Genomic DNA, 22,855 nt, shown 5'->3' with positions numbered 1-22,855 from the left:
AGTGATTAAAAATGATATTTGATATGATTTCAGTGTTATTAAATTTGTTAAGATTTCTTTTGTGGCTTACCACGTGACCTTTCTAGAGAATTTTCTATTTGCGCTTAGGGATGTATATTCTGCTGCTGTGGAATAGAATGTTCTCAATGTCTCCTAGGTTGGTCTGGTCCTAAGTGTAGTTCAGCTCCAATGTTTTCCTATTTATATTTTGCCTGGATAATCTATGCATTATGAAATTAGGGTTTGGAAGTCCTCTATTATTGCATCTCTGTCTCTTTCTCTCTTCAGTTAACTTTTGACTTACATTATTTAGGTTCTGTGATTGGATACTATATATTTACAATTGTAAATTAAGATATATCTACGTTTATCTTTACAATACAACTTTTCTTGTCTTTTTATAGATTTTAACTTAATATCTATTTTGTCTGATATCAGTGTAGCTAGCCCTGCTCTCTTTTGGTTTCTACTTGTATGGTTTTTATCTTTTTTTCCATTCCTTTACTTTCAGTTTCTGTGTGTTCTTTTTTTCTTATCTTTTTTTTTTTTTTAAGATTTTATTTATTTTTGAGAGACAGAGAGGCAGAGACATAGGCAGAGGGAGAAGCAGGCTCCCTGTGGGAGCCTACTGTGGGCCTCTATCCCAGGGCCCCAGGATCACAACCTGAGCCAATGACAGACACTCAACCACTGAGTCACCCAGGTGTCCCTTTTCTGTGTGTTCTTAAAGATAAAGTGAATTTCAGGCAGCATGTATATATAGCAGATAGTTGGGTCATGGGGTTTTTTTGTGTGTGTGGTTTTTGTTTATTTGTTTGTTTGTTTTTATCTTCCTGGCCACTCTGTGTGTTTCAACTGCAGAAATTTATCCATTTACATGTAAAAAAAAATATTGGTAGGTAAAAATTTACTATTGCCATTTTTTAAAAATTGATTTGCAGTTCTTTTGTTCCTTTCTTCCTCTCTTGCTGTCTTCCTTTTGATTTGATAATTTTTGGAGTCATATGCTTTGATTCCTTTCTTCTCTTTTGTGTATCTCCTATAGGTTTTTGCTTTGTGGTTATGAAGCTTACAAAAAACATCCTAATGTTCTAATAGTCTGTTTTAAATTATTAACAACTTAGTTTTAATGATATACAAAAACTATATTTTTGCTTCCCCCAATATTTTGTTTTTGATATCACAATTTATAGATTTTTATATTGTTTAACTATTAACAAAATACCATAGCTATAGTTATTTTAAATCATTTTGTCTTTTAGTCTTTCTAAAAGTAATTTATATGATATCATTATAATATCAGTATTTTGAATTTGGATATATATTTACCTGCACCATTGAGTAATATACTTTCATATATTTTCACGTTACTACCTAGCATGCAGTTGTAGGCTTCTTACAGATATTCTTCATCAGGGTGATGATTTTCCCTTTAATTTCTTTTTCTGAGAATTTTTATCATAAATAGGTATTGGATTTTTAAATTGTTTTTCCTCTTAATTAACATAATTTTCAGTTTTTTTAAAGCTTTTTTGATATAGTAGATTATATTGTACAATTTTGAAATGTTTAACCAACCTTAAAACCTAAAATAATCTTACTTTATCATGGTATATAATTCTTTATAACATCTTTATTTTATTTGCTAATATTCTGTTTGCTATCTTGCATCTAGCATCATGAGAATTATTGGTCTATAGTCTATATGTTATGGGTCACAGGGGAGAGTTGCCTTTGTTTACATTTGGTACCAGAGTAATAATAGTCTAATAAAAGGAGTTGGGTAGTGTTCCCTTATCTTCTGTTTTCTGGAAGAGGATATATAAATTTAGTTAATTTTTCTTTAAATGTTTGGTAGAATTCTCTGGCAAAAACATATGTGCTTAGAGATTTATGTTTTGGGAACTTTTAAATTATTAATTTAATTTCTCTGGTGGATGTAGGGCCTTTTAGATAGTTTATTTCATTTTCTTTGAGTCTTGGTAGTTTGTGGTCTTTGAGGAATTGATCCATTTCTTCTAAGTTGTCAATTTATGAGTGCAAAGTTGTGTCACATATTCCTCTTTTTAATGGCTGCAGGATCTCTAGTGATGTTCTCCATTTTATCCTGATAGTTGCAATTTTTGTCTTTTCTCTTTCTATATCTGTCAGTCATGTTAGAAATTTATCAATTTTACTGATTTATTTCAAAAGACCAGCTTTGTGTTTTATGGATCTTTCTCTGTTGTTTCACTATTTTGAATTTTATTGATTTTTGTTCTTTTTTAATAATAAATTTATTTTTTATTGGTGTTCAGTTTGCCAACATACAGAATAACACCCAGTGCTCATCCCATCAAGTACCCCCCTCAGTGCCCGCCACCCAGTCACCTGCACCCCCTGCCCTCCTCCCCTTCCACCACCCCTAGTTTGTTTCCCAGAGTTAGGAGTCTTCCATATTCTGTCTCCCTTTCTGATACTTCCTACCCATTCATTCATTTGGGGAATATAAGTAATAGGGAAAGGGAATAGAGGGGAAGGGAGAAGAAATGACTTTTGTTCTTTGTTAATTCATTCCTCCTGCTGGTTTTGAGTTTATTTTTCTTTCTCTAAAGTGCCTTGTTGTAGGGAATAAGATTATTCATTTGGTAACTTTCTTTATTTATCATGTAAATATTTCCATAAATTTATTTCTCATCACTGCTTTAGAGCATACTCTATGTTTTGGTGTGCTTTTTTTTTTCCCCCATTCAATTTTTGTATTTTTAAATTTCTTTTGAGCCCCATGGATTATTTAGAAGTGTGTGGGTTTTTTTTTTTAAAGATTTTATTCATTTATTCATGAGAGACACAGAGAAAGGCAGAGACATAGGCGGAGGGAAAAGCAGACTCCCTTGCAGGGACCTGGGATCATGCCCTGAGCCCAAGGCAGACAGACGCTCAACCACTGAGTCACCCAGGTGCCCTAGAAATGTGTTTTTTAAAGAAATTCCTACATTCTTATATTTTCCTGTTCTCATTCTATTATTTATTTCTAGCTTGATTTTGTTATGGCCAGAGAACACACTATGTAAGATTTAAATTCTTTTGAATTGATTGAAGTCTTTTTATGACCTAGGATGTAGTTTATCTTGGTGAACATTCCATGGGTCCTTGAAAAAATGTGTATTCTGCTATTGTTGGTTGGTGTGTTTTTATACATCAGTCTGTTTGTTGGCTATGTTGTTCCGGTCTATATTCTTGCCAATTTTCTGTCTAATAGTTTTATTATTTGCTAAGAGGTGAGTGTTGAAGTCACCAACTGTAATCATGCCTCTTTTTCATTATAGCATTATCAGTTGTCACCTCATGTATTTTGGGTCTCCATTTTTGGGTATATACACACTTAAGATTGTTATATTTTTTTGGTGTGGGGTGGATTAATCTATTTATCTTTTTATCTTTAGTAATGCTCCTTCTCCCCCAAGGTTACTTTATTAGGTATTGATACGTCTCCCCCTGCCTTTTTTAAATTAATGTTTGGATGTATATCTTTTTCCATCCTTTTAAATTTAGTCTATCTATATCTTTGAATTTGAAGTGACTTAGTTTTAAGTAACGCTGAATGTGAGATTTGTCTTTTTCCCTCAGTTTATTAGAATGATATGCGGAGACTTTTAATAGTGACAAATGGATGTAGATGTGCTTTCCCTGTCCCTCTCTGCCAAATACAACTGAAAACCCTAATAAGACTAGGCTAGTAAGTTATGTTATATTTTGTTTATCAACCCCACCAATCTTTGTTTTTTTAATTGGTATATTTAGAACATTTACTTTTTGGGTAATTATTGCTTAAGTCTGGTACTTGATTATTTGCTTCTTGTGGTTCTTCTTCTGTTTCACTTTTCTTGCCTTTTATGGGCTATTTATATTGTCTAAATTGTGTGAATGTTAGCTGTTTTTAGATGTAAATCTTCATATAATTTTTGTGGTGGTTGCCATCTGTATTAAAATACACATATATGACTGTTTCATGTATAATTTTATCAGTTATAGAATTTGTGACAGTTTTTATCTTTCAGCACTTAAAAAAAATCAGCTTACTTTCTCTTGGCCTCCATGATTTTATATGAGAAGTCCACTATCATTTAAATTTGTGTTCTTCTATGGGCAATGTATTGCTTCTCTCTGGTTGCTTTCAAGATTCTCCTGTCTTTAAGCTTTTAAAAGTTTAGATATGATATATCCTGGCAAATATTTCCTTTAGTTTATCTTGATTAGTGTTTATTCAGCTTCTGGGATTTATAGGTTATGTCTTCCACCAAATTTGGAGGGTTTTTTTTGTTATTTCTTCAAATCAACCAGCCCCAGTCTCTTACAAAATATCATGAAAATATGAACATTAGACCTTTTGTTTTTATACCACAAGTCCTGGAGGTTCCGTCCATTTTTTTTTTCCAGTCCTTATTCTCTGTGATATTCAGATTGGGTGAATCCTATTGTTTTCATTTTTAAGCTGATTGAATCTATCTTTTGTCACCTCTATTATTCAGGCCATCCAGTTAGTTTCTTTCTATATTGTATTTTTCAATTCTAAAATTACTATTTAATTCCTTTTAGAAATAATTTCTAGTTCCTTGCAGAGGTATGTATATATATATATATATATATATATATATATATATATAAAATTTGTTTAAAAAGAATTGTAATGGTTGAAAGAGTTTTATTAGGGATATTTAAAAATTCTTGTCAGATAATCCCAATATTTGATTTACCTTTGTGTTCATATCATTTGGTTGTCTTTTCATATTGAAGTTGTGATTTTCTTGGTTGTTGGTATAAGATGTGATTTTTGTTTTTGCTTTATTTTGTTTTTATTTTAATTTGCCCTGGATATTTTTACGTATCATGTTAGGAGACTGGATATCATGTCTTTTATTTTGTCAGTATTCTTCTGTTTAGGTTTAACATGCTGGTGTTCATCTGTTTTATGGGCTGTGGTTCAATGTCAGTTTAATTTTCAGAGTCTTAATGGTGTTATTCTGGTCTGTTTAATCTACTGCCACTTCCCCAGGTCTGGCAGCAGAATGTCTTCAGTGAAGGAGCAAGTGTGGTAGGATCTAACCACTGTCCACTCCTCTTCTCACCCTCTACTGTTCTGGTGTTTCTGGAAGAGGAAGAAGAATTTATAACCCTCAGAGAAAAAGAGGCTTCCCAACCCAGGTTACTCTCTTCAGTTAATTCTCTCATCTGTCTTCTTTTTACATCAGTATTTCTTATAGGAAAAGGAAATGTTTCATGCCCTACAAGGGAGAGTGCCTCCACTGGTAGCTTACTTCTCCAGAGATCTCAAATAGCTCTCCTTGTTGATGGTGTTTTCCAGCTCACTTGATGTTGTCAGAGGATCTCTCTCATGTCTAGGGGAAGAATGAACTACTTTTTGTTGCTAGGTCAGACATGAGTACATGCTGGGTCTGAGTGGACTTCCTCCGTTGGGTAGGAAGATGCTAGATGCCTGCCACTGTGCTATTCGTCTCATTCTGGGGTCCCAAACCAGATCACGTTCTTCTTACCACCTCTCAGAGTTCTTTTTTATTGTTTCTTGAGCCATTTACAAGATTTTCAGTTGTGCTTAGCAGAGTAGGGCAGGGAAAGCAGATGAACACCTTTTCCCCCATCAGAAGCCTCTGGATATGATTTCTAATAAACTCAAGGGTAGAGGGCAAATCTCACATTCAGTGTGAATGAGTGCAATGTAAAGGAGTCTTTAATATCAAGCTTTTCTGTGATAGGAGAAATGTTTAAAATATTTTGTGTATGGTAGGATATTATTCCTGAGATATATTTATTAAATTTTCCACTTATTGAAAGCCTAGGGTAGTTTAAACATGGCTCTGATTTCAAGATTTCCATATATGGTGATGATGTAGGCTCTGGTGTTTATACCTTCACATAGAAGAGAAATTTGTATTGTTACTCTGCCTGAGGAATGTTGTCACTCTCATGCCAGAACTTAAGGACTTTCAGTGATATAGAACAGTAATGAAATTGGAATCAAAGAAAAATTATGGGGTGACTTTTAATTAATAATTGCACATTTGTTAAGGTATTAGAGAAAGAGAATGAAGCCATACCAACACTCTAAACTTAGAGGGTGAAAACCAGCCAAAGACAGGCAGACAAAAGAAAGAAATGTGTGTGATAAGGGAGCTGCTGGATAGCAAGGCTATCCATGCCCCTGGTAGCAAGGCTTTGGGATAGAGTACCAATCACCAGTTTTTCATGTGGTAGATTTTGATCAGGGCAAACAGTGAAAAATATCTCCACAACTGTTATCATAGTTAGGGCCACAATAAACAAGGTTGACTTAAAAAAAAATAACCTCTTTGGGTTCATGGAGAGCCACCTTAAATCATAAGAAAGTCCCGACCCTGAAAAATCAGAAAATTTGTCTATTTAAAATAGTTTCTCTATAGAATCAAGAAAATAATTAGGCTATTTCTGATTTGTATACTCACACATACAAAAAAAGCATGTACAAAATTGGCTGTAGCCATGAAGAAGCAATAGAATGAGATTTCTAGAAATGAATAAGTAAAGCTAAGTAAAATGAAAAATAGTTTGGATACTGTAGAAAATCAAATAATAACTATAGACTCTGGATTCTGAAGGCCTAAGATGCATGCATTTGCTCCAACACTCACAAGTTGACTGATGTAGAAGCAAGAAAGGCAGGCAGAAGTGGAGGGAGAGATGGAGAGGACAGGCACAGAGACAGAAAGAGATATAATTGTGGTATAAATCTTAACAGGTTGGGAGAAGTTTTGTTTTGTTTGTTACATTCTTTTCTTTTTCACCTTCTACAAATGAGCTAACCCTAACAGTTTGTTGAATTAGGGCAATGAAGGTACTTGAAAGTGCAAGAGCAGGAAGAGGGCATGCCAGGATAAGTAGAGGAGGTCCAGAAAAAAAGGCTATAGGGAAAGAAATTATTCACTGAAATAATAAAGGAGAAAGATTTTGTGTCAGTCAGGGTCTAATCAGGAAAAGAAAATCCACTTTCAAAGTTTACAGCAGATGCAGTTTACTGCAAGAGTTGGTTGCACCTATGATAGAGAAGTTAAGGAGCAAAATAGATCACACTAATAACAGACTTCCAACATCAGGAAACACAGTGCTTTCAGGCAGAGAGACGGAGCAAGAAGGTGATTTCCCAGAACCCACATACCATATAGTAGAAGATGGAACAATTGCAAGCCTGCCCAGTAGGAGGTGAAGGAACTAAGGAGAGGTAGCCACTGAAAAAGAAAGTGCTTGAATCCAAATAATATCGTGGAGCAAAGAATGGCAACATGGACTGTATTTAGCATTGGCTAAGTGATGGAAGGATTCAAGGATGCTAATGAAGGTGCTGTTAAAAATTTGTCATCATTTATTCAGACTGCATAGAGAATTGGTTGACTCAAAAAATGAAAAAAAAAAGATTAAAAGGGAAAGAGAAAAAAACAGTTAATGTGTACATCATATCAAATGTGACTTTGGGTATAGTTCACTGGAGTGGCTCAGATAGGAATCAGATTCCTAGAGGTTCAAGTGGGTATAGGTTGCATCATATAGGCTGTAGATGACCACCCGTTGATCCAGAAATTAGAAATGAATGCAAGATGAGAATAAAGAGTGATTGGGAGTAGTTATAGGAAAGTGAGTTATTTTTTTGTTGTTCAGTATAGTAAAAGTTGTACCTACATTCAGAAAATTAAAGGAAAGGACAAGTTTCCACTGACAGGTAATTAAGAGAATTATTTATAATTCTGTTTAAAAAGTGGTTTCAGTCACCTGTCTACACACCCTTTATTTTGAATCAGCTGATTTTAAATGCTAACATCAAATTAGTAGTATCGAAATCAAGATATTTTTAAGACCTTATAGAAATTTTGCATGTATAGCCTTGACAACTTTATCTTTAAACATCCCACCAGGAACATCATGCTAATCCCTGGGAACATTTCCAAGCACAGTCTTACAATAGCAGTTTTGAAAACTGGGAAACAAAATTTTCTACTCACGATGACGGCAATGTGTTGTCAAAGAGGATAAAAGCAAATGATGTACAGGTGACTTTAGCATAGACAACCATCTGGGAAATAGTCCAAAGGACAGGTCCTGAAAAGACACATAGCATTGGCAATGGACTGGGTAGATAATCATGTAAGCTTTGTGGTTCTATACCACTTACAATTTAGAGCAACTCAAGGGAGAAAACTCTAACAAGGAAACCACTGCAATAATTGAGCCATAATTATTAGCATTTTAAAGAGAACATTAAAATTAAACTCAGTGTACTGTATCTGTTCTCCTTAAAAATGGGATACCCTGTGGAGAGAAAGAACTCTGAGTAAAAGTCATCCCGATTATAATGAAAACAAAGTAATATTGGAAACCTGGAGGTCAGGTGAGGTGTAGGAAGGTCATCTTACTTCAATATTTTGATACAATTTAGAAGACTGGGCTATTTCTTGTCCAGAAACTCACTCACAACATTTGGAAAGAGTGAGTCATATTTAAATTTCTTGGGATGCATTCTGTATTAGTCAGCTTGGGCTGCCATAACAGAATACCATAGACTAGTGGCATAAACAGCAAACATTTATTTCTCACACATTAGAAGGCTGGAAGTCCAAGATCAAGATGCCAGTCAGTCTGGTTCCTGGTGAGAGCTTTCTTCCTGACTCGCTGATGGCCTTCTCACATGTCCTCACATGTCAGAGATAGAGACAGGGACAGAGACAGAGAGAGAGACAGAAACCTTCTTATAAGGTCGCCAATCCTATCAGATTAGGAGTCCACCCATATCATACTACTTAACCTAATTACAACCTAAAAGCCCTATCTCCAAATTTGGGTGTTAGAGCTCAATATACCAATTTTGGGGTGATGCAATTAATTCCATGGCACATTCTAGTAGTTTATTTGAGTCAAAGTCCTTAGCGTAGCCTTTGGAGCGTATTATGTATGGCCTGGGCTCTAGGCCAATTCTCTAACATTTCTGTCCACTTGATATAAGCATCCTAAGCACTTGCACTTTCTTGAAATGCTAAATATAGTCTTTCCTGGGGCCTATATATGCAGTGCTTCCTCTGCCTACTTACATACTACTTCTGTGCTTGGCTTCAACTCTTCAGTCAGATCTCTGCTCAAATGTTGCCACCTTCAATTTTTTAGGTATTTATTGTATACTTTCATCAATAGATTATAAATTCAGTAAGGAGAGACACTGTTTTGTACCTATTTATTGTATGGTGAGTACTAAATAAATGTTGAATAAGTAAATGGATCTTGAACCAAGTTAAGAATTTAAAAAAGCTTGGGAACCAACTCTATTTTCATTGCATGCCAAGAAGGAACTGAATATCTAGCCTTCTTCTCATTTGTTTATAAATAAGATATCTTGGACCTCGGCAGCCTGGGTGGCTCAGCAGTTTAGTGCTGCCTTCAGCCCAGGGCATGATGCTGGGGTCCTGGGATGGAGTCCCACATCAGGCTCCCTGCATGGAGCCTTCTTCTCCCTCTGCCTGTGTCTCTGCCTCTCTGTGTCTCTCATAAATAAATAAATAAATAAATAAATGAAGTCGTTAAAAAAAAAAAAAAAGATATCTTGGATCTGAGAGTCACTCATGAAGAAGGGTATCCTTTTTCCCTCTCTGGTTTTCCTATTCCAGCACACATTCATGAATACACATATCTAACTCCTTTTTAGATAACCAGTGTGATCAGTGAACCATTGGGATCCACATTACTACTGACTCACATCTCCAGTCTGGAGTATGCTTTCTCAAAAGCACTATGGGATGGCATAAAAGGAGTCTCTCAAAGGGAGTCAACACTTACAGTCTCATCTCAGGAAATCCAAAATTTATTATAACAGTTAAAAAACAAAAACAAAATGTTAAAAACAACTCAATAATCTTGGTTGTAAGAAAGCATAATTTGATTGTAGACTTGTTTAAGTAAAAAGTAATTTACTGGAAACCTGCTAGCAAAGTTGAATCCACTGATGATCCCTCCTATCCTCTTTGAATGGTATCAATATTCTCAATGACAGCAGAGAGCAGTAAAAACAATCAAGGTAGCAGGTTAACGTATTTATAGAAGCCCCAGGCAATTCACACCAGCCCTTCTACCAAAGGAATGGCTCTGTCTTCCCCAATCCTAGCATTCGTTTCCTATGCTACAGGGGCCACCAGATAGAACATGAGGCCATATACACAGGTGACACTATGCTATTTAAAGTATCAGAATACAGTAACTATTCTCTGTGTATGTGTGTGTGTGTGAGAGAGAGAGAGAGAGAGAGAGAGAGAAGCAAGAGAGAAGCAGACTTCCTGCTGGGCAGTGAGCCCAGTGCAGGGTTGATCCCTCAAGCCCAGGACCCTCTGAGATCATGACCTGAGCCAAAGCAGACACTTAGCTGATCGAGTCACTAGGTATCCCTGAATTCAGTAACCATTCTTAACTGGCAAATTCAGCATACTAACTTTTATTTACAATCTAAAGATCATCTCTTGTCATTTCTTGCTTCTCATTCCTCAAAACACACAAACAACTTTTCACAATCTCTTAAACCTCCATAATCATGAAATACAGGCAGCTGAACCCAAACATGCTGTTTATTTCAGTTGCATGTGGCATATCTTTTTATAATATATTTGGCATGAGAAGGCAGTTATAAAAATGCTCACTTGGAATATCCTTTTTCAATTTAACCAAGTTGAGTCCCATTTGAATAGAATTGAGACATCTTATTTATCTTAAATCTGTCAGCCAGCTATGTAAACTCATTTCTTTTCCTATTAGCCAAAGTAATTTCAATAGAGCATTTTAAATCATCCAAGTACTTATGTCCATAGGATCACCTCACATAATGTTGCCAATTTTTAAACAAATGACATTAACTTTTTAATTTACAAGATGACATATAAATTTCACTAAAAATCACCTTTAATTTTTTATATAAAAGGTTTTCTTATATGTTTTATATGATCTTATGAAGGATTGTGCAACGTGCATGGGAGGCAGAGAGACCAAACTTAGAAACGCTGGGAACTTAAAATGTCCCAGAAGGATATAAAAGGAAGAAACGGCATGGCCAGGAAGTTAATACTTTGGTGATTTCAGTGTTAATCCCAGCATATTTAACAATAGAACCGTTTTTCGGTCACAAAAGTATCCCAGTTTGAATATTAAATTATATTATTAATCTTGTAATGACATCAAGAGATATCGAACTATTGAATTATTCATTAACTGGGTAAATTGCACAAGATGAAAGACCTATATGTGAGTAGAGAGTGCAGGCCACAGCTGCGAGATGCTTCATAACATCTGAGTGACGTGTTAAAACAAGTGAGTATAACTTATGAATCTCTTTATTCTTTCTTCTGCGTTTTCTCTGGGAGAGAAATACACAGAGGGTAGAAACCATTGGGAATGGAAATTGAAAGTCTATCTGAAACTCACTTGGGAGAAATGTATGTCCAAAAACATCTACAGTATGACTGATAAAATATGTGAACAGAAAAAGGTTTAAAACCATTGGAAACTAAGGAAAAAAATTAATACAGAAAATCACATGAAGTCTAAAAATGCCTCAGAAAATTTAATGAATAACAACACATTTATAACTGGCCTTGCTGGTTATCAAAATCTTTATCTAAAGAAAGTATTTTTTCATCTATATGGACATATAATTCTTTCCATTGATGAAATGATCCCCAGTGTTAGACCAAACCAAGGAGATACTATTTTCTGTTTTGCTCCCACACAGATATAAGGAGAGGTAACAGAAGCCTGTCCAGCTGCTGCTTCTCCCTCCCAGGTTAGCTTCAGAATGAGAACTGCTTCTTCAAATCTGAACCAGGATACTTCAGTTATTATTTTTAGTTTCACTATTGTTGTCATTATTCTGAAAGAAATGGTAATTTTAGTTCTGCAGATCTTTGAGAAAGAAATACCCATGTGTATTGCCTGGGTTCACTGTGAACAACTCTCTAGGCAAAAGTGAGATAAAGCTGAAACAAATTAGTTCGACAACAGGAAAATATGTACAATAGAAAGGATAATTGTTTCTTTTTCTCTTTCTAGTATTCCATTAGTTAGGATTGTTCTCTTTTGTGTTAAATTTCAGATTTTTCTACCAAGGCAAGAGAGTGTTCTGCACATAAAATAGAAAAAAAAAAAAAAAAAAAAAAGGACTAGAATTAGGTCTTTCTTAATGCTTTGAATAGGCTGGTTTTGCTTTAATAAATTAAATATGAATCATTCTTCTTTTATCTGAAAAGCTGTGTATGACTGCCTTGATACTGGCAAACAAAAGCTTATTATATACTAATATACACAATACGTGTATTTATTAAAGTATAAAATAATACAGGTGTGCAAATTGTGGCAGCTTAGTGTGTAAAAGATGTCTTTATTTATTGAAATATTATTACCATATAGTGTTCTGTTAGTTACAGGTGTACAATATAATGGTTTATCAGTTCTATACATTTCTCAGTGCTCAACAAATGTACTCTTAAGCCCTTTTGTCTATTTCACTCATCCCCCTCTTCCTCTTGCTAGCCATCTCTCTGTTCTCTCTATTTAAGAATCTGTTCTTTTGTTTGTCTTTCTCTTTTTTTAAGAGATGTTATCCATAATTATGTGACTTCCTTCAGGGGTCGGGCAGGCATGAAACTATTATTATGCTATAAAGGCAGCAAAGATTTCAGAACAGTTAGGCCAGAAAAAAATGAGAGAATGGAGGAGACAGAAAGAGAAACAGACAAGGAGAGACAGACAGACAGACAGAAAGGTTAAGAAGGAAAAGGAAAACCATTGAAGTCAAGGATTTTGAAAAGTTAATAATAGCAGAAGTAGAAGGACAGTGGAAAGATAGAATTAATAAAGAAAAGAACACATTTCAAACAAATGCATTGACAATACATAAATCCAAACATGATTTATTTCAAAAACAGGAAAATCTAACTCAGTCAGGAAAAGATAAACAAGGAAGCATAGACACAAAAGATTAGAGAGAAAAATGGAAAAGAACCAAAGATACAGAGAAAATTAAATGAATTAAATAATTTATCACTTCTTCAAATCAATTTGAAAGCTGAATATAATAAATGAGATTCTGGGAATATGAGAGTTGCAAAAATCAAAAGTTGAAGTGACAGGAAACATAAACAGACCAATTTCATGAGGGAAACTAAACATGCTCCAAAAGAAAATAACCTCCTCCTAACCACTGCATCTCTAATATCCTGCAAAAGGCCAAAAACCAGAGGTTATTATAGGTGGATTTTATCGATACTCCAAGAAATTGATCACAGTGATGCTATTTAAACTTTTCCAGAGCACTGAGAGCAAAGGAAAAGTTCAAAACTATTTTTAAAAGTCAAATATAGCCTTGATACCAAAACCAGAGAAATCAGTTCAAAGAAAGAAAACTCATTTAAAAATATTGATTTATAAGTCTCTAATAAAATAGACTCCAGCAAAAAGCTAAATTAGGAAATACCATAGAAAACTAGGTTTTCCAAAATAAAAAAAGACTTAATGTTAAGAAACATATGTATGTAAGAAATGTATGTATATAACATAGTAAGAAACATATACTAATATAAAAACGTATGCAACATAGATTAGAATTAGTACAAAAACATATAAATATAATTGCTATAAAACATCTACAAAAGCTAGATTGATGGCCAGAAGACATATGATAAAATTTAAAATGTATTTTACATTAAAATCACTTAGCTTTCAAGAAAATAGTAATCGATGGATACTTTCAGTGTAAAGTTTAAAATGGAACACTGAAAAAAAGCATTACACTCAGAAAACATAGAGTATGTGTATCACTACCAACACTATTATTTAACATTATTCCAGAAGTAATAGTCAATATAAATACCCCAGAAATGTGCATAAAACATACATAAAAACGTCTTTGTTAAGGAAGATATGAAACTATCCTTATTTAAATATGATGAAATCATACAGCTGGTTATTCAGAATATTTAAATTTAAACTCTATTAGGAACTCAAAATAAATTCATCAGTGTGGGTACAAAAGTGATATACCGATATAGAGTTCATGTTTATCAACAACAACTTCTTGGAAATTAGAGATTCCATTTATAATGTAAACAGATGTAAATTATATAAAAAATAAACTTAAGTAAGATCTGGACCTAGAGGAAGAAACTTTACATACCCATCAGTTGTTCACTACTGTGTAATTAATCACCTCAAAACTTGGGACCCCTGGGTCTCTCAGCGGGTGAGCGTCTGCCTTCGGCTCAGGACATGATCCTGGAGTCCTGGGATCGAGTCCCACAATGGGCTCCACGCATGGGGCCTGCTTCTCCCTCTGCCTTTGTCTCTGCCTCTCTCCCTCTCTCTCTCTCATTAATAAAATCTTTAAAAAAGATGATCTCAAAATTTAATGTGTTAAAGCACAATTATCTATTCACTTATGTTTCTCTTGGTCAGAAGTTTGGGCTGTGCTCAGCTGAAATGAATCCTCTCTGCTGCTCGTGGTGGTGTTGGCCTTACCTGTGTCTCCATGTGTCCCTCCATGTGTTCTCTCTTCCTCTAGGAGGATAGCCTAGGTTATTCACACATGGTAACAGCCTTTCATGTGAGAATATAAGCCACAAGATTATTTTAGGCTTAAATTTAGAATTTGTAGGGATCCACTCAGAAATTGAGAGCTGGTATAAAGATTATTTTTTTTAAAGATTATTTTATGCATTTGAGATTTCACAGATGCAGAAAGAAACCTTCTGAGGACTTCTCTGATCTGACTAAAAGCAAAAACTTCGGAGAAGTGAGGACTGCAATAAATTCCCTTTCCAGGGCACCATCTATTCCCAGGAGAAAGGCTGCAAATAAACGTACTAAAAATCTCCTCTCCAGGAGTTTTATGGTCCCGAAGAAGACCACTCATACCTAAATAGACAAACCGTATCACAAGCTTTATTATCTCCCATTTGTTCTAAAAACCATTGGTCTTTCCTTAAGAGACCTATTTGTACTTCCCACAGAAGCCATTTCTTTCCTTTCCCCTACTACTTTAAGTATATAAACCTTTACCTTTAACCATTTAACAAGCTAGCTACTTCTTTTATTGGCTTCTGTGTGCCATGAATAAACATGTTTCCCCTGTTAATCTGTTTTTTGCCAGTTTAATTTGCAGGTTCCAGGTACCAAATGTAAGGGAGTAGAGAAGCTTTTTCTTCCTGGCAAAGTCAAGTTACAAGATCAGCCTGGATTCAAGCCCGACCTGGGAAAATAGATTCCATCTCTTAACTTCTTTTTTTTTTTTTTTTTTTTATTTATGATAGTCACACAGAGAGAGAGAGAGACAGAGACACAGGCAGAGGGAGAAGCAGGCTCCATGCACTGGGAGCCCGACGTGGGATTCGATCCCGGGTCTCCAGGATCGCGCCCTGGGCCAAAGGCAGGCGCCAAACCGCTGCGCCACCCAGGGATCCCAGATTCCATCTCTTGATAGGAAGAACTACAAAGAATTTGTGACCACTTTTAATTTTCTATATTTACAAAGGGAAATTAAATGAGACACCTAAATACCTTGTCATTAGTCAATAAGAATAAATGTTGTGGGGCACCTGGGTGGCTCAGTGGTTGAGCAGATATCTGCCTTTGGCTCAGGTCATGATCCCGGGGTCCAGGGATAGAGTCCCACATGAGGCTCCTTACAAGGAGCCTGCTTCTCCCTTTGCCTATGCCTCTGCCTCTCTCTCTGTGTCTCTAATGAATAAATACATAAAATCTTTAAAAAAAAGAATAAATGTTTAAGCATTCCAATTCCTTCAAAGTGCGTCTATAAAGTTAATGGGATTGATTAAATTTTGGCTAATTATTTTGTTTGACACTTAACTTGATGCTAAACATAATATGTGAAAACAGGTAACAGTTGGCATAAAAAGTGACAAAAATAGTTACGGTGATGATAAGTTATGATAACAATTTTAATTGGCAGTAATATTTCTACAGATATTAAAACATATTACAAAAAGATAGTAATAGAAACTTTTGATGTTTTCACAGAAATCAGCAGGTAGATAAATGAAATGGATTGAAGATTTCATAAATATACTAAGCATATGATAAAGCTATTATTTAAAAACAATGAGAAAACTATTAATTAGTGAATATAGAGTTCATATATAACTGATAAACCAAGTAAAAATAAAATGCTGCATCTGTACATTTTTTACACTATGCTCTTCTTGCAAAAACTAAAGCTAGAGGACAATAGAGAGGAATTTATTTTATAATCTCAGAGAGGAAAATGTTTTACTAAATAAAAAAGAATCCAGAGTCTTTAAGATAATCCTTATTATGTAAAAGTAAAAATATATGTATGGAGGGGCACTTGGCTGGCTCAGTTTGTGGAATATGCAACACTTGATCTTGGGGTTGTGAGTTTTAGCCTCACATTCAGTACAAAGATTATTTTTAAAAATCTTTAAAAAAAAATTTAAGTATGGAAAAGGAATACCAGAAGACAAAATATGAAAAGCAAACTGATAAATACATGGAGGACAATTAAGACTCAATAAGACAGCTATCATGAACCCAATAGGAAATAGAGTAGGCAAGGGATATGGGTAAGGGGTACAGTGGTTAATTCCATTTGTCAACTTGACTGGCCTACGGGATGCTCAGACAGCTTGCAAGACATTTCTGAGTATGTCTGTGAAGATGTTTCTGGAAGAGCTTAGCATTTGGTTTAGCTGAGTAAAGCAACTTGCCCTCACCAATGTGGATGAGCATCACCTAATCTGTTGGGTGCAAAATGGGATCAAAAGGAAAAGAAAGGGCAACTTTTCTCTCTCTTCTTGAGATGGGGCTTTCATTTTCTCCTGCCTTTGGACTTCAGATAAAGATCCTGGTTTTCCAGCTTTTGGACTCCAGGATTAACTGGCTGGAAACACATGAGCGATTATTACAACAAAACAAACAAACTCTAGAAAGGTATTTTAATTAAGTGCCCAGAATTGAAACCAACATACTTTCTGTTACTGTGCTAAAGTATTAAAGAATAGAGAGTATTGTTCTTTTAAACCAACTAAACAACACAACAGTTTCTTCATCAAGGTTCATTTTCAAGACCCTTGTTTTACTTTCTTATGACCATTAATCCAAAATTATTAGTTCGTATACTTTCCCTGCCTCATCTCAACCAGTTTTCCATTTGCAATACTTACCTCAAAAATCACCAACAAAGACTAAATCCCAATTTTTCCATTTTGAGACATTATTCAGAATTGGTTACGAAGGTGATTCTCTACTGCTCAGCTCTGAATAATAGATTTTACTGGGGGGTCTTTGGGGGAGTTGATAGTTGACTACATCAAGTAATCTCAAGAAATAGGTCATTTAACCAAATGTTGAAATGAAGTGTTCTTAGGTTGGCAGTTAACCTTCTGTCAGCTTCTACTCATCTCATCACCTTTACCTAAATGATAACCCTTTGTAGAGCCACAATCATCCAGTAAGCCCCTTTCTATATATGAGTACAGAAATGGACATCTAAGATATTACTTGAATAGTCAACATTAATGCATGGAATTAAAGATGCAGGGCTAGAATCCCTGTTTCTGAACTTTCATACTTAAATGTTCTATTAAAATAATGCCTATTGCTGAGGAAATCAACATTTTTTAAAAGTAAAGCATAAGCCTCAGAATTATTCTATTAAATTTGAGGGGATCCCTGGGTGGCTCAGCGGTTTAGTGCCTGCCTTTGGCCCAGGGCGCGATCCTGGAGTCCCAGGATCGAGTCCCAGGATCGAGTCCCACGTCGGGCTCCCAGCATGGAGCCTGCTTCTCCCTCCTCCTGTCTCACTGCCTCTCTCTCTATCTCTCAGTGTCTATCATAAATAAATAAATAAATAAATAAATAAATCTTTAAAATAAATAAATAAATTTGAAATGTTGGCTGAGGCACTTCCAAGATGGTACTAATAATAAGTAAACATGTTACCAAAATGTAGTTCATTTATTTTAGGGATATAAGTGGAATTTTGAAGTAGGGTTTCTCTAACTTACCTGACAATAAGAATTGCATATAATTCTTGTTGAAACTGTGGTCCTTCCTTGATCTGTTGAATATTTTTTGGAGGTGCCTGAGGATTTGCTCTTTTGTCAATTTGTTAGATGTTTCTTGACCTAAGGCAAGTGTGGGAAATGATGCATTCTCGGCCAGTGGCTCACAAACCTGTCTGTACTTTTGAGTAACCTGGGAAAACATTTTTTAAAACACTCACAACCACCTATGTCCTAGATCAATGAAATGAAAATTTTGGGAGGAGCGATTCAAGCATGTATGTTTTTATATCTTTCCAGGTTATGCTAATGTGCACCTAGCACTGAGATATAGTGTATCAAACCAGAACTTCTCATTTATGTGCATGCAAATCTTAATAAAATGCAGATTATGATTCAGTGGATGTGGGGTCTGGTCTACGATTTTGCAGTCCTAACAAGTTTCTAAGGGAGGCTGATGTTGCTGTTCAGCAGACCACACAATGAGTAGCAAGAAATTAGAACAGTAATTCTCTAAGTCTGATCCTCAGACCAGCAGCATCAGCCTCATCTGGGAACTTGTAAGAATACAAATTCTTGGGCTCCATCCTAGACCTATTTAATCAGAAACCCTGGGGCACAGATCTTGCCTTTACAATGCACCTCCACACCCTCAAAAAATAGCAGATTCATAGTCATTTGATACATTGAGATTCCAGCAATGATTTTGCTTAAGAACAATGATTAATAAATAAAAATGGGGATGTAGGTAGATAATTAGAAGCCCCACATTTGTAGGGAAATTCTGGATTTAGAATTAGACAACCAAATTCTTACTGTAGTTCAGTCTTCTCTCAGTTATGGCAGCTTGGTGAGTCAGGTAACTCTGAGCCTTCAACTTCTTAAATTAAAAAACACTAAAAATGAATACCAATACCTTCCTTCCCTACTTTACAGGTAGATGTGAGGAACCAAGCTGTTATAGGTAGTGGAAGTCTCTACTTGGTAATAACAAGTAGGATGCATAAAGAAATATATAATTAAACTTTTAAACTTGGTTCTAGCTGCACAAACTTTATTCAGAAACAAAGTTCAGCCAACACTAAAGAAAGCAAAAAGTTGCTACAAGGAGAAAAAAAAAGTATAGTACAATTTACTGAATTCCCATTCGGTGCTTTATATATGGTAATAATTCATTTTTCCAACATCCTAATAAATTACAAGTGAGGAAATTGGGATTTGCCTTTGGAGTTACATTAATGGGCTTTTGTATCAGAAGACCTAAGTTTGAGTGATACCTGTCAGTAGCTATGCAACTGTTGATTAAAATTCTCTGTCTCAGTATGTCTTTAATGAAATGGATATAATATCTGCCTAACCAAAAACTTAGTACTCATGGATTTAAAAGATATGTGAAAAAAAAAATAAAAGATATGTGAAATTGCTATAAAAAGTTCAAAGATTTTTAGTGATATGAGGCATTGTTGTGTAAAATAGCATGTAAAAAGTCTTATGATAAAAACTTTAATATTTTCACATTTTCCTAAATTTACTTCAATTTCTCTGACTTATACAAATATCATAGGTAATGTTGAGTTGTAGAATATACATATATCTTCAAACTTAATTTCCATATATTTTAATTTCATAAGTTATTTTTATGAATATTATTTATTCGCTAGTCAGGAGAGGACTCTGAGTATAATCATGTTGAAGATTTTGTCTGATTGTTATGTCATTTTCATTTTACTAGAAGGGAATTCATCTACTAGTGTTGGTTTTATTGGTAACTTCTATAGTTCCATTGTACTTTATATATTTAGAGCTTTGTTGTACCAGTGTTTAGGGACAGGCTCTCTCTCTCCATCAGATCCTCACTCACTTGTGGTTTTGCAGGTGCTTTCATAAACCCTCCCAGGACTTCCAGTTGAGAACTGAGCATCCTGCATGCATGGCTCAGTTCCTACTCCATGGTGACTATAGGTATTGCTTTTGATTCAATGACTGAGCTGGCAGGGGTGTCTCTATCTTGTTGCTGCTTAAGAAAACAGATGGATGTGAGCTATGTTGCCAGGCAAGGGTTGGCAGAAATATTTTTCAATTTTCTTACTTTCATAAGCAAAGGTCATTATCATACTCTGCTTTTAACACAGTGACCCTGACTCTATTTCCTCACCTTTTCTGGAGAATGTTCACTCTTTATAACCCTACATGAGTCAGATTCTCAGATGCTTCTACCTGCTTTGGGGCCTGTAGCCTGGAGTGCTCATGGCTTTAGCTCTGCTTTGAGCTTTGTTTTCTGAATTTTAGAGACATTTATTTTAGTTAATTTTATAGCAGGGTCATATCTTTTTTTTTTATTTGCTGTTTAGAAATTATTATTATGTCTTTAGAGATTAGGAAGGGCCTCATAGTATAACTTTCCATGCCAGCTTAATAGGACACAGTGCCAATTTTATGAACTGGATGTTAGATATATGAGGATTAGAAGAGTGGAGAAGGCATCATGGAAAATGGCCCAATAGCGCTCACACAGGCAGAATCAATCATTACAGTAATTTCTGTGTGTTTACTCCATGGGTACTGAAGCAATACCTTTCCATACTCAGTGCTGTGGAGGCTGAGCCAATCCTTTGTTCCTCTTCTACTGTTTGTCACTTCATTGCTTTTCCTCATGTGTTGGCCCCTGGCCCCTGAGGGGGAGTGAGCTTGTTTGCTCTTTACAGAGGCCTGTAAATTGGCTATTTTTCAGTTGAAAGTGCCCCTAGATGACTGTGACTAATACAGATCAACCTTTTGCAACTTGATGGATTGTCCTATACTCTATGATAAAGAAGGCTGAGAAAAGAGTAACAGAAAAGTTGTGAATTTGTAGTCTTTTCCTAAGGACACATTCACTTGTCCCATGCTCTGCTTGCAAAAGTCACCTATCCAGCACAAAGTTATAAAATACATAAAAAAAAAAAAAATCAGTTATAAGCCTTGAACAGAGTTTTTGGTCCCCTTTTCAATTGAATGGGTTATATTAGCTTTGAGCCATAGTTGGGTGAAATCATAGTTGGGTAAAATCATAGTTGGGTAAAATCAATTACCTTGCGGTGTTGTCTCAAGAAAGATACAGAACTCCTTATTATTGGGACCTTATCCTGAGTAATATCCTAAAATGGCTCTATGTGAAAAATCACAGTATATATTTTTTAAAATCGTACTGGTTTATTCTCAGAATCATTACTGAGCTTCTGAATTTATCTTTGTGAGAGTGGGAAACGTGTAGATCTAGAGATTTTTACTGTATTAAAAGTTAAAAATTGCATATAGAAATCATTGCAATATAGTTTATCTAAACATAAAGAGAATATATAGAGAAAATAAATCTAGTAGTTTGAATACTTTTTTCATTAGGATATACTTGTTTTAACTAGCAATCTGGAAATACAGTTATCTATCATTTATGCAAGGGGTGGATCAATCAGTGTGTAGACTAACAGTGATTAAAAACAGTAATAGTTGGGGCACCTGGGTGACTCAGTGGTTTAGCATCTGCCTTTGACTCAGGTCATGATCCTGGACTCCTGGGATTGAGTCCCATATCAGGCTCCCCGCAGGGAGCCTGCTTCTCCCTCTGCCTGTGCCTCTGCCTCTCTCTCTGTGTCTCTCATGAATAAATAAATAAAATCTAAAAAAAAAAAACAATTCTCAATAAAATAGTAATAATGTGTGTGTGATGTCAAGGAAAGGAACAATATTAAGTTAAACTTTTTACTTAAAAATATTAACAGATGCTAGACCATCTATGAAGAAGAGGCAAGGAATTGTTAAACAAGTTTCAGAAGCCTTATTTTATTCTTCTCTTGGATAGGTTCCAGCAATGAGAAATTCCTTGGAGAATACAATCAGTATGCAGTGTGTTTCCAGAAAAGATGGAGTTGAACTGGTTCATTCCCAGCCTGTTAAATTTGGGCTTCAGCATATGAACACAGGAACTTGCATTCAGCTCATTTCTGAAATAGCGTCTGATTGCAGAATGGGAGAAATAGGCCAAAGTGGAACCAATGTGTTCTTCTACCAAGACATGAGCTAACATCTTGTTTCTCATTGTTCAGGCATCACTCTATGAAAGGATCCCATCTTTGAAGGGCCTTCACTCAGGAAGATTACGTGAGGAGCGAGATACCCTCTAGTAGAGAATGTTCCCTGAGCCTTCCAGATGTGTTTAAAAGGATGTGTAGCAACATGGGAGCTGGATGGGAGCAAAGATTGAAAAGATATACATAAACCTTAAATTTTGTGGTTTAGTGACAAGAACATAAAACCTGAAGCTTCAAGTTTCTTCCCTACCATTTTCTCTTTTGGAATCTTGGGTAAGTTAGTCTCTGGTACCTTAATCTGTAAAATGATGACAAATATATAAGCCACATACTATAGCTAATGATTATCAATTCAGGGGACTCTGTAGGGATAAGAAAAGAATATGAGGGTGGGAGATGAGAAAAGGAAGCTGCCCCTCCCTTCTTCAATTGAAGGGGCTCAGGATTCATCAGCTGTGTAGGTAAGATATACCAATGAGCTTTAATTTGAAGAGGAATTGACTAAGAAAATGAAAACTGGAGATGATGAATGTAAAATATAAAGGACAGGATAAGGTTATTTTTCATTTCAAGTTTTCAATTCCAGAAAATTTAGGATCATGAAATCATAACAGGAGAGATAGACCTGGGAATATGAGGTGGTCATAACGGAAATCTCAACAAACTGCATGGCTCTCAAAATGTTGGAGGGAACCTCCACAC

General features: G+C 35.3%; 1 long non-coding RNA gene across 1 annotated transcript in view; it reads right to left on the bottom strand.

Annotated features, from left to right (window-relative positions):
- Positions 1 to 9,379, bottom strand: part of LOC144291724 (uncharacterized) — a 34,103-nt gene extending 24,724 nt beyond the window's left edge. Inside the window, exons 1-2 of the long non-coding RNA XR_013359143.1 lie at positions 8,620 to 9,379; positions 8,028 to 8,124 (exon numbers count right to left, since the gene is read on the bottom strand). This is a non-coding gene — a long non-coding RNA (uncharacterized LOC144291724). The remainder of the gene's footprint in view (positions 1 to 8,027; positions 8,125 to 8,619) is intronic.
- Between the last annotated feature and the right edge of the window lie 13,476 nt (positions 9,380 to 22,855).

The sequence above is a fragment of the Canis aureus genome, chromosome 20 (genome assembly GCF_053574225.1).
Source record: "Canis aureus isolate CA01 chromosome 20, VMU_Caureus_v.1.0, whole genome shotgun sequence".
Classification (NCBI taxonomy): domain Eukaryota; kingdom Metazoa; phylum Chordata; class Mammalia; order Carnivora; family Canidae; genus Canis; species Canis aureus.
Note: the sequence above shows the minus strand (reverse complement) of the source record. Positions and strands in the feature narration are given on the sequence as shown.